Below are 13,111 nucleotides of genomic sequence, written 5' to 3' on the forward strand. Positions count from 1 at the left end.
AAATAATTGTCCGAATACTTATGGTACATAGGCAAGTTTCTTTCCTTAATCTTTGACTTCTTGCTTAGCTTCTCAAACTGTTGTTGGGAGAATTCTATTCCTTTCCATGCTGTGTCATACCACAATGATAACCTGCTTAGTCTCCTTCAGGCATGCCAAGTCTCAAGGTTTCGCTGTGTGACACATGGATTCCATGTCATTCACACAGTCACTCACTGAAACCAGTATCCGTGACCTTCTGCTCTGTTCCTTAAAAGACCTCTGGACCGTTACGGTCTGTGTTTTCCCCAACTGCTCTTCTGCTCCTGCGTGTGAGATAAGCCACCAGGGCAACAGAGTGGCAAGGGAAAAAGAGAACAGACTGGCACATTGCAACAACAGCCTTTGGTGAATCAGCTGGCAGGCAGAAGTCTTAAAAAAAAAAATCACACAAGCAATGAAGGATGCATAAAAGTCATGGACAAGCAAAATGAGTTTGGGGATCCACTTGCAATGTTCCTAAAGGATGCTTCTCTTATAAAGAACTTGTGATATTTTGTCAAAACCAAGAAAACAGCATTTTTGCTTTTCAAACTTTATCCTTCTCATCAACCCTGTGCAGTAAAAATCTTCAGTCTCTAGGTCTGTTAATCTAGAGGGAATACATTTTTAAGTGGGCCTCAAATATCCATATAAGTATTGTATGTACACATGTACATTCCCCCACGCACAATCATGTAGGGATAGTTGAGGTCCACCTAAAAATGCTCGCTTTCTCTTTACCTTTTTCTTCTTTTTGTCATCTTAAATGTATAATGGTACTCCATATTCTGGCACTACTTCTGGTTGCCATTTAATGAAAAAAAACCTACATGAAACCACTTAAACAGTCTCCCTCTGTCCCTACAAATGGATCCCACCTTCAAGTATAATGATCCCATAGTAATAAATAATGGTGCCCAACCCTCATCCTCTCCACTTGCCAAATACACTGCAAAGGCAAACTTTCTTGGCTATCTGGAAAGTTAACACATTTTCGCTCTAGTGGACCACATCTGAGGAAGCACATTTGAGTGCTGAGTCACGTTCTGGAGAATGCCCTGCTGGCAGCTTCAATGCCTCTGTTGACCATGGCTGCAGTATTACATCATCTGAAGGAATGCAGTGTCTCAGACAACCGGATCCAAACCATTTGTGGCTTTGAAGGTCAATTCCACCACTTTGATATTCACACAGAAGACTATAAATAACCAGTGAAGCTCAAAAAAGAGATCTTGGAGTCATTGTGGATAGTTCTCTGAAAACATCCAGTCAATGTGCAGCGACAGTCAAAAAAGCAAATAGAATGTTGGGAATCATTAAGAAAGGGATAGATAATAATACAGAAAATATCATATTGCCTTTATATAAATCCATGGTACGCCCACATCTTGAATACTGCATGTAGATGTGGTCACCCCATCTCAAAAAAGATATATTTGAATTGGAAAAGGTTCAGAAAAGGGCAACAACAATGATTAGGGGTATGAAATGGCTTCTGTATGAGAATAAGAATTAATAAGACTGGGACTTTTCAGCTTGGAAAAGAGATGGCTAAGGGGAAATATGATTGAGGTCTATAAAATTGTGACTGGTGTAGAGAAAGTAGATAAGGAAATGCTTACTACTTCTCATAACACAAGAACTAGGGCTCACCAAATGAAATTAGTAGGCAGCAGGTTTAAAACAAATAAAAAGAAGTATTTCTTCACACAATGCAGCATCAACTTGTGGAACTCCTTGCCAGAGGATGTTGTGAAGTCCAAGACCATAACGGGTTTCAGAAAAGGACTAGATACATTCATGGAGGATAGATCCATCAATGGCTATTAGCCAGGATGGGCAGGAATGGTGTCCCTAGCCTCTGTTTGTCAGAAGCTGGGAATGAGCGAAAGGGGATGGATCACTTGATAACTACCTGTTCTGTTTATTCCCTCTGCTGCACCTGGCACTGGCCACTGTCAGAAGACAGGATACTGGGCAAGATGGACCTTTGGTCTGACCCAGTGGGGCCATTCTTATGTTAAGCACCTGAGTTTTGTCATTTAATAATGGGGCTGTGCATTCGGATTAGCTTCAGCTTCTGAATATTCTGAAGGTATAACCCCAAGTACAGTACACTGTAGCCGTCAATTCTCAAGACATGGATGCCCATAGTAAGACTTGCATCCACAACAAATGGTCACAGTTACTTTATGATTGAGGGCATATTAGATGCATCTGGTTTTTTTTTCTATTTGTGCTACCGAGGCATCCAGTTGCAAGCTTGGCTCTGATAAATTGTGAACCTGATACACCAAAAAGCTGTATGCTATCTATTAGAGGGGTTGGTTTAACTAGCCAAATCTTCTGGTGGTGTCTCACATGCTAATATTATCTTCATCTTGTCTGGACTGAGCCGTTCTACAAAATCCTCTATTCCACTCCACCAGTGGGGCCAGCTGTAATGGAACTGTGCCAGTGGATATCACCTTCGTGGTACACACACTGTAAGCCAACTCTTCTTAGCAGCCACATACATACACACATTAAACAACTGGGGGGACAGAGCAGAACCTTACAATGACGTGCAAAAGAGACTTTGGAGTTTCAAGTCATCAGAAAATAGGTTATGATTAAAAAAGCATGCCTGTGGTGTTTAAATACAAGATACAGCTGATCATTCAGTGATCCTTGTAGCACTAATTGTTTTCCTTCTATCACTACCAAATGTTTGGGGCTTTTAATGCCTAACTACAGAAGGATGTACCTGAATCACTAAAAAAATGGACTGGAATACATCTGATTTATGTACTGTTCTCTACTAATGCTTACAGTGAGATGGCTGTTCCAGGTTATACAGGTATATCTGTTCAAGCATATCTAGGAAGATATGAAACTTATGTATTGCTTGCTGACTCTTTGGATCTGATAAACACACAATTGAGGGCCCAGTTTGCATGCATTATTAACAGGATCAGTAACTGTAGTTCAAAAAGGAACGCTTGTTTTTTTAAAAAATCTGTCTCTTCTATTTTATATAATAATATTCATAACTTGGTGATTTTAGATCTACTCCTCTTTCCCAGTCTTCCAAATTAGTGATACACTCAAAAAAAAACCTCAGGAAGATTCTTCAGACACCTTTTAATCAAGAAATATTGTAAACTATCAGATGATGATTAAAGGTGAACACCAGATCCACCAAAACAAAGGAGCCCCGAATTTGCTTGTGAATTTGCTAGAAGTGTTCAGTGACACCATTTCCAAAGCCTGCCTATATACCTCTGTGTGTGTGTACCACTGGAGTTCTAAAATGAGTACTTATGTTGCAGTACAGGACTCTTTAGTATTACTTTTTCAAATTTAATTTCTAAATTGTCACTCTTGTTCCTGATTGACTACCAATATTTCCCCCACACCTCAAGAAATTTAGAAAACCAGTTACATGGTTTCCATCTCTCTATTTTTGTTAGTTACAATATGGAAACAGTTATCACTGACTCCAGAGATTCTCTGTTTACTACAAAAGTCTTTAGTCCTGGCTTTCCTGCTTCCTTTCTTTGAGAAACCTAAGTCATATATCATTTTGGCCTGGTTTTTATTCCACTTTTGTGTTTGAATTTTTAAACGATCTGCTGTAGTGTGACCATAAAGCTTTTTATAGTTTCACTTACCTGCCCCAGGAAAATTTATCGTAGTCTTGAGAATATGACCTTCAGATTCTCTCATGAATACTGAGGCAAACTACTTATTTAATTCAAGCTCTCCGCAAAATTGAATTCAGCTGTCACTATCTTCTTGGAGTTCTTGAACTCCAATCTTCTTGCTGGCCTGCCTTCTTGATATGTGTTACTTGGGACCTAATTTTATAGAAAAATACATGCTTAAGTGCAAAGGCAAAATGTGTGTGAAAATGCACATCTATTTTGCATCTAGTCACTGAACATGTAAACACAGTACTTTTGCATACAGATTAGGTGCACAATTAAGTTTTTAAATTACAAATGTGCAATACAATTTCTGAAAATGGTTCTCTCATTGTTATGGTATAATCATATTTGCCATTCACTGCTTTTCCTTATGTTTTCACTTTTTAAAACTCATTTTGTCCCCATAAGTTGTTTACAAAAGCATTTATTTTTATATATATATGTCCATTCATTCATAATTGTTGAAATGATATAGCTATGAGATGTGCACATGCTGTGATGACTGCATCTATTTGCTTTTCATTATTCCCATTGAGACAGTCACCTTAGTTCAAATGGTATTCTTTTTGAACCACGATGGATGATGTAACTACAATAAATTGGGGGAGAATGCAGATTTTTTCAAGAAGAGAGTCAGAAAAGTTTGTGGAAACTAGGCTGACAGAATTAGGGGATTTTTTTAAAAATGATACATGCAGCGTCCACCTTTCTATGCCACTGGGCTGGGATCTTGCCTGACCTCTGTTGCTAGAAAAAAACAAATGGTTCCTTTAAAGGTGAAAGTGTCCTCCATACACAAGGCAGATTTATATATAACAGTTTTAACGAACGTGTGCCCACAAGGAAAGTTGCACTGGTTTAAATAAATCACTTTAACACACCCTTAGTTAAACTGGTGCAGCTCTTAGATTTAAAGAAAGGCATAAAACTCTTGTTTACATTAGACAAAGTTGTGGGTCATTGGGTGCCAGTCAGATGAGCTGATGCCTTTGTTCCCCCAGTTTGACTTCAGTTATTGTTAATAAGGAGAGAGAGAGACTGAGTCAGCAAGATCAAAAGTCTAAATACGTCTGAACTTACATTTAGCAGGCAGACTGCACAGAAGAAAAACTAGAAGTAGTACTGTTGGACCTCTTTCACACACATTTTGCACACCTATTTTGCACACACATTTTGCAGCACATATCTCTAGTGGGGAATCACTATGTATTCCCTTGAACATCTGTACTCTGCTGTAGAAGTGTTTGCCTATTTGAACAAGGTAGGCCCTTGGGTACTAGTCTGTGCAGTAGTGAAATTAACCATAGCTATGCTGCTGAGCACAGTATCTGGCCCATATGTATGCATTTCTAGTGGAAACTTTAATCTGTTCTGCATATAGATTTAGGAATAGCTCTATTTTTATTTTAGAGGATGTTTGTGGGAATCTCAACTGCATAACTAAATGGTTGTACAGTAAAGTTGATATTTACCCCTCTGTAGAGAACCTTAATGCAATAAAGAGGTTCATAGACCTAGTGAATTTTACTCAAGATAAATTTCTTACATCTGTCTTCCCTCCCAAAGAAAGCTAGTTGTTATATATATTTTATCAGTAGCACCCTTTCCTTCTTTAAAGTTTAGATTGTAACTTCACTGGTGCTAAAACATTAATGAAATACATTGCTACATTTATTTTCCAAGTAAAATAGACATTTTTATTAAGAGTAGATTTTTTTTTCCATTGGGATGAAAGATGATCTATGGGCACTGTATGTTTAGACAACATAACACTGCCATCTTCATCTTGGTTTTTTGATAACTTTCATCAGTGTCTCTTATTGCCCTGTGGAGTATGTAAAATTGTCTCAACACTTCCCTTCCCCCCTCAGAAAAAATTAGGTAGTACATTTTTAATTAAAGTTTCCTTGACATTTTAAGGACACTGAATATCTTTGTCATTTACACAACTGATAACAAAGTAATCCAATTTTCTGGACTCCCACAAATTATCCCTTCAAAGAATACAGCTCTGGCTTCCCATGTTTTAAATAAGCATTACCCTTAGCCTAGCAACCACTGTCAATTACTAATCTTTTATTATTGGCTCCAGGGAAAGATTATAAGAAAAGCTGAAATATAGCTGACAGTTTGGTTATCGCATCTGGAGTAAATGAAAAGCATGGCCTGAATCCATCAGGGAAGATTAGGTAAATGTGAGAAAATTACTGATGTCCTTTTACACATGTAAATTCAAGCTGGTTCAAAAATCGAGGTATCTAACTTTTTATGGCCCCCTTCTATTGCTTATTTCACATAGGAGTAATATAGGAGATGATAAAAGTAAAGGGAATAATTCCTTCCCATCGGTGAAACAATTGTAATAACATTGCTTTACTACTCACCTCAAGAGAGACATGAAAATGCCAAGAGTATGTAAACTGTAGTTACTCTTGACACATGACAAAGGGAATGGTTTAAAGGGGTGCTGCTCATGTTTCTTAAAATGTGGTTAAATGAAATAATTAGACATGATGGGAAAACTCTTAATGTTTATATGGTTTTGACTGTTGAATCATTCTATATGTTGAATTATTTCCACAATTATTTAGTAAAATGGCATATGGTATTTTTGTACATGAAACAAAAATGTTTGCAAAATGTCATAAGTAGAAAATCCGATCTCTTGAACTGCACACATAAATAATGCTTAAATTGTTTGGGGAAAAAAATCTTTCACGTTTTGGGTCTAGATTTCTAGCTAGCAGCTGTGAAAGTTTAACAGTACGATGGCTCACCAACACATTGATCTGGCACGTGCTGTCTCAGAGTACGATTAAATTAATGGTGGGAACACCAGTAAATGTAACCCCGAGGAACATATCCTATGCACCAGTCACTCTTACTGTTCTTATCAACACAATTACAAATTTAAGTACTAGAAAAAAATGTACAGCCAAGTAATGACATGGCTACTAAGACGGTCAATCTGTTTCTTCACTTCACCAGGTGGGTATTGCAGTTTTAAGAATGCTTGATAGAGATTCTGTAGGTGTTTGTCTCTGACTGAGGGATTGGAGCAAATGCGATTGTATCTTAGAGGTTGGCTGTAGACAATGCGTTCTTAAAACTGCAATACCCACCTGGTGAAGTGAAGAAACAGACTGACAGAGAAGTCACCTACTACAAGGCAGGCCCAACAAAGAAAGTAACAGAACATCACTAGCTGTCACCTACAGCCCCCAACTAAAACCTCTCCAGAGCATCCTCAAGGATCTACAACCCATCCTGAAGAATGATCCCTCACTCTCACAGACCTTGGGAGACAGGCCAGTCCTCCCTTACAGACAGCCCCCCAACCTGAAGCAAATACTCACCAGCAACTACACACCACACAACAAAACCACCAACCTAGGAACCAAACCCTGCTACAGACCCCAGTGCCAACTCTGTCCACATATCTATTCAAGGGACACCATCGTAGGACCTAACCACATCAGACACACCATCGAGGGCTCGTTCACCTGCACCTCTACCAATATGATATATGCCATCATGTGCTAACAATGCCCCTCTGACATGTGCATTGGCCAAATCAGACAGTCTCTACGCAAAAGATCTGACATCAGGAATCATAACATTCAAAAACCAGTAGGAGAACATCTCAATCTCTTTGGTCACTCAATAACAGACCTAAAAGTGGCAATTCTTCAACAAAAAAAACCTTCAAAAACAGACTCCAACTTGAAACTGCAGAACTGGAATTAATTTGCAAACTGGATATCATCAGATTAGGCCTGAATAGAGACTGGGAGTGGTTGGGTCATTACAAAACCTAAACTTAATTTCCCCAATACTAATTTCTTCCTACTGTTACTCTCACCTTCTTGTCAACTGTCTGTAATGGACCACTCTCTTCCCACTTCAAGTTATTTTTCCTCCTTTGGTATCCTGCTGTTAATTGATTTATCTTGTTAGACTGACCTCACACTTAGTAAAGCAACCCCCATACTTTCATATATTTATACCTGCTCCTGTATTTTCACTCCATGCATCTGATGAAGTGGGTTTTAACCCACAAAAGCTTATGCCCAAATAAATGTGTTAGTCTTTAAGGTGTCACAAGGACTCCTTGCTATTTTTGCTGATACAGACTAACATGGCTACCACTCTAAAACCTATCAGCATTAACCTATGTCCCTACTGTGATGTTATATTAAACTTGCTGTGGTACCATAATAAAGGCATTGTCTTTGTTTTTAATAACAGATATTTCAAAAATACTTATTAATTAGTGTGCATTTTCTTGATTTTGATATACATACTTAAATTCTGTCAGGACCATGGATTTGTGTGGGGGGGAGAGACGAAACCCACAAAGAACATAAATAAATAAATTACTTTGAGCTGTAGCACAGCTGTAATGAGTTCTTTTGTTGTATACAATTTTTTAAGGGATAATAAAATCAAATTATTTTTTAACAACTGATATACATCAGAGGGAATTGTCTATTGCATTATCTCCCAATTTAATAAACTTCAAAAGTTTAGATGACATGACTTCAGTTATGCTTACAAAAAGACATACTGTAGAGTTAATGTATGTCATCTTTCTGTCTAAGCATTGTAGCTGAGTAGGAATCAAATATGAATGACGGAAACTTTGATCCAAGAGGAATCCAATTCAAGAAATTCCCCAAATGGATTTAGATCCTTTCTAAAAGCTTATCTTTCTGATTTTTTTTTCCAGAACTTAAAAGAACATTAAGTTGATAATAAGACCTGCAGATTCTGTCTGTCAAAGATGAATGTATATCAGAATCCCTGTATAACCTGAACTGCTGAGGTTATTCCAGTATTTTATGAAAGATGTACTTAAATAACAGCTAAAACGTATTCATTTCTGATATTTATCTCCCATGTATTCATCATGAATCAAAGCCTCGTGCATTTCATGGGTTTTGTTCTTGATTTTTTAGGTAAATAAATATTCTTTAACTGGAGGGACTCTAAAGAAAAAGGGCTGTGATTCATATTTTTAAGCCTTTCAGAAACATCTTTATCTCAAAGGGATTTAGTGAGGCTTTTACATTACCTTGTCCTGCTTCTTAAATTTTCTGATAGACTAGTCTGAATTTGAGAGAAAATTAATGCAGCAAAGCTACAGTGTGTCCATTATCTTGCGGTCACAGGAGGTCCTAGCAGAAGACTGCATAATGATTCATTTTCTCTAACATAACCTTAACTTGAAGGTGGTAGATGCTTACAGAGAGTTTTCCTAAGTGTTGCTGAGCAGACTGAGTTTCATTTTAAATATTAAGAACAGACACTTCTTGTTGTTTTGGTAGGGAAGTAATGACTCATCATTTCACAGACATCGGTTGACTGTTCTGTGACTTTCACTTCAAAAAGCTCATGCTCTTGTAGGTTAGTTGTGTCAGTAGCTAACCAATTTTGAATCAGACACAATTATGTGAAAGACTGATGTCTGTAAAATAAATAAATCTTACATATCCCTGTGAGCTAGAAAGAGGTTTCAAGCAACATGGTTAAAAAAAGCCACAAATAGATTTAACAGTAATATGAATTGAAATAAGTTGGTGTACACACGTTATCTCTACACACATTTTTTCAAAGCTTAATAATCCTGGGTGCAAAACCAAACAAAGTCCAGAAAAAGAGTTAATATGTCAAGCTCACAAATGAGATGTGTGTGTGTAAAAGCCATTGTATTGTTGCAGTTAATGACCTGGGTTCTTTGATGCCATCTCTTCCTAGAAGAGAAGCACGTCAGTGGAAATTTACCTGTGTTTTAAACAAAGTATGATGTTTAGGTATGTAATCAGAAAGAGGCAAAAACAGGTGTAGTGACAAGCGGTGCACATTGGCATCTATAACCTCCGTAAAGCTGTCCAGACTCTGAGCAGCTCTAAATTACTTTCTGCTTAGTGGGACGTCTGCCAAGTCTCATCGCTCACTTTCTCTTTGATACCCAGATTAAGTGCCTTTAGTGTGACATTGAGGCATCCGTCTCTGGAGCAGACCGGTCTACCCAAGTTGTCTGTGACAGGCAGGCTTGTTTACTAGTTGATTACTATGACACTTTTTGGGGTTATCCAAGGAGTCTGGGGTGAATCACTGCAGAGCCATGTCTACAACCACCAGGGGGAAAGCCTCCCCAACTACTGGCAGTTGGCAACACAAGCACTCCATGTTCCAAAAACTCTGCTCTTTCCCTATGCAGGCTAGCAATCTACACACCTCACTTTGCTACATGTGAGTGCCCAGTCCCTTGTCTTCTGGACACCTGCAATATACACTGATCCACTGCCTCCATGGATGCAGTGCACCGCAGTTCACCACTCTTCCTAGCATAAGGCATTGTGACATTACCAGGGTACAACCTGAAAGCTGTGTCCCTTCAGTTCTCCAACTTGCGGTGCCTTTCACACTGCTTTGCTGTGAGAGCAACCTCTCCTGGTCAGCCAACACTTAGCCTCCATCATGTAAATCACCTCAGCTATACTGTATCAGTGTATAGCCAGTCACTCATGAATTACATTACAGATGAACACCAGCAAATTCCCAGTTCCAGACTTTCCCCCAGAAATGTGTGTCTTGTACTTCTCAGTACCCTCCTGGACAATACAAGCATATATAAAGTCTGTCATTTCTAAAATAGAAAATGATATGTATAAATCTTATCTCAAGTGGATTTTCCCAAACACTCCCATCCAAACACACTGGGTTTAGATAAAACAAGTTTGTTTAACTACAGAAAGATGGATTTTAAGTGATTACAAATAATGAGGCACAAAAGTAATAATTAGTTACAAGTGAATAAAAGGTAATATGCATTTAATACTGAACTTAACAAGCTACATTAATTCAAAGAAAAGGTTTCAGCCAGGACCTCTCCCCCGGTTCAATGTTGATTTCCTTGTCCTTCAGGTGTTTTTGATGTCATGAGTAGAGATGAAGGGAGAAATCATTTGGGGCATCTCTTACCCATTTTTATATCTTTTCCTCCTCTTTTGAGAATCCTTTCCAGCTAGGGTTCAGGAGACAGTCTGTGGGATGGGAACTGCCAGCTGTTTCTTTGCCAAGATGTATATTTCTTGCTCACACCCTTTTTCCCTGCCAAAGAATGGCCATTTAACCAGGTGATAGTCCATTTGATTTGTTGGTACCTGGATGAGATGTCAGTTTGCCTTTTGTCTTTGAGGAACTGGTTTGTGCCTGCTTTTCTAAACTTGGAATGTATCAGTAATGATATAAAGTAGAATCTTTATGTACAATGTTGCCACACATTTTACCAGGACAATAATGATCACAATAGGTTTTCAAATAACTCACAAGGAGCCGTGAGCGATGGGAGTGAAAACATCATTGAAATGCAGACAGTAAATGGTTCCATAGCAAAGTAGGCACAGAGCAGGAAGAGCCATTCCTGTAAACTGGCCTTGCATGCCACCTATGGTTCCTTTGGTGGAAGTGCCACCTGCCCATGGATATGTTCTCCTTCCACTCCCATCCTGCCGGGGCCTGGGAGCATCTAAACTCTGCAGCTGGATAAGAGAACAAAAGCATCCCAGTGGCAGCCAGGCTATTTGGCACATTTCACACTCAGTGCGGGATACAAAGGAGAGTATGATGGGGTATGTTCATGAGAAGAAATGGCCAGCTTTGACCATGCCCCATCCCCACAGCCGCTGAGATGCACCTCGCTGCTGCTGTTATGAATGACAGAATGGGGAAATTGGGGAGCTAAATAATATTATTTATGTTACAGTAACAAGCACACTTCACCTATCTGCCCTGCTGTTTCCCTTCTGGTTTACAGGCTGTGACCTACATATACCTAGTAGATAATAGACACAGTGGGGCCAGAAGTGTTTAGAAAAGGACAGAGCTGTGAAATATGGAAGATTAATCACAAAAAGGCAAAAAAAAAAAGTTAAAATAATGCTTCCTCCCACCCCCAAGTTGTATGCAACAATCCAGGAAGCAGTTTCCTTTCTCTCCTCCCTCTAACCTCTCGCACTGCTGGGACTGGGATGCATAAAAAGTCACTGCTGCTGACCCATGGGAGAAAGTTCAGCACAAGCAGAAACAAACAGTTTGTAAAAGGAAGAATATAAGGATACAGACTTTCAGATGTATGTGGTAAAACCACACTGAACTTTAATAACAGAAGTTGAGATACAGATTGAAAGAAAACCAAGCAAGGTACAGTGGCTTGGGAACATAAGATTACAGGTAAAAAAAGAACATAAAACACAAACTATGACCTATACTTGTTAACAGCTTACTTTCCTGTCTAATAAGATATTTCTCACTCAGTGGTCAATCCTTACAGCATTTGTCCAGTTCAGAAAGCTGGGATCTACTTTTCATGAGACAACCCCACTGGCAGACTCTCTCTTTTGTAACAGATAACAACTTGAGCCATTTCTTCTGCTCTTACAGTTACAGGCTACTGTCTCTTAACCCAGGGTCCCCTTCTTCAGAGAACTCCCCGGGTTCATTTGTCTTTGTCAGTGCTCAAGCGTCCACCTGATCCAGACAGTAAACAAAGTTCTGGCTCTGCAGATGTTAATTATTCTAATGTTGATTGCTAACTCTGAGACCCCACTTCATTTCAGGTGACCAATCTCACTTCAACAGTTTTGCAGCCTAACTTTTTGCATTCAATATATCTTAAACTATGAACATCTCACAATAAACTTGACAATACATTAATTCTTAGTTTTCAGCAGAGACTGTATACAACCCCCTTCAGTGAAATATTCAGAAAATGGCCAGGTAATACACCTGTCTGGGCATGTCTGTTTCACAGTTACTTTTTCCCTTTTATCCTGTAAATTCTTAGGTTCCACTGTATGGTTTGGCAGCTTTGCAGTATTCTGGCAATACAAAACACCTATAAACCAAATGTAATTGGCTAGTGTGTTCTCTATGAATGTATTGCTTTGGTGAATATGGTGAACTGGCTTTTAACAGTGTAATCTATTTTTTTTTTAATTTTGATATTGTATATCTTTAGAATCAGTACAATTCTTTTGAGTTTCTTGTTCAGTGTTTGAAATTTATAATAACTTTTTAAAACTAAGGAAAATCCTAAACAAAATAGTGTTAAGGTGGAGTGATGGTGTTGAGCAAGGTGTATCAGTAACTTAAAGGTTAAAGAATTTTTCACAGCAGTTGTAATTATTCCAAAAGGAAATATTATAAACCTAGGAATTCAGCTGATGTTACAGTTAAGGTATGGGAAGATAAGAAATAAACCATTAGGTCTCCAACATTATGCCCTATAGTGATTCCATGAGTGGAAAATATTTACATACTTTGTAATGTCTTTAAAAATAAGTTTAATCTAATGTGGGAGCATAACCATTGAAATGCCTTTAATTATAATTGCA

This window comes from Lepidochelys kempii, chromosome 9 (genome assembly GCF_965140285.1).
Source record: "Lepidochelys kempii isolate rLepKem1 chromosome 9, rLepKem1.hap1, whole genome shotgun sequence".
NCBI lineage: Eukaryota > Metazoa > Chordata > Testudines > Cheloniidae > Lepidochelys > Lepidochelys kempii.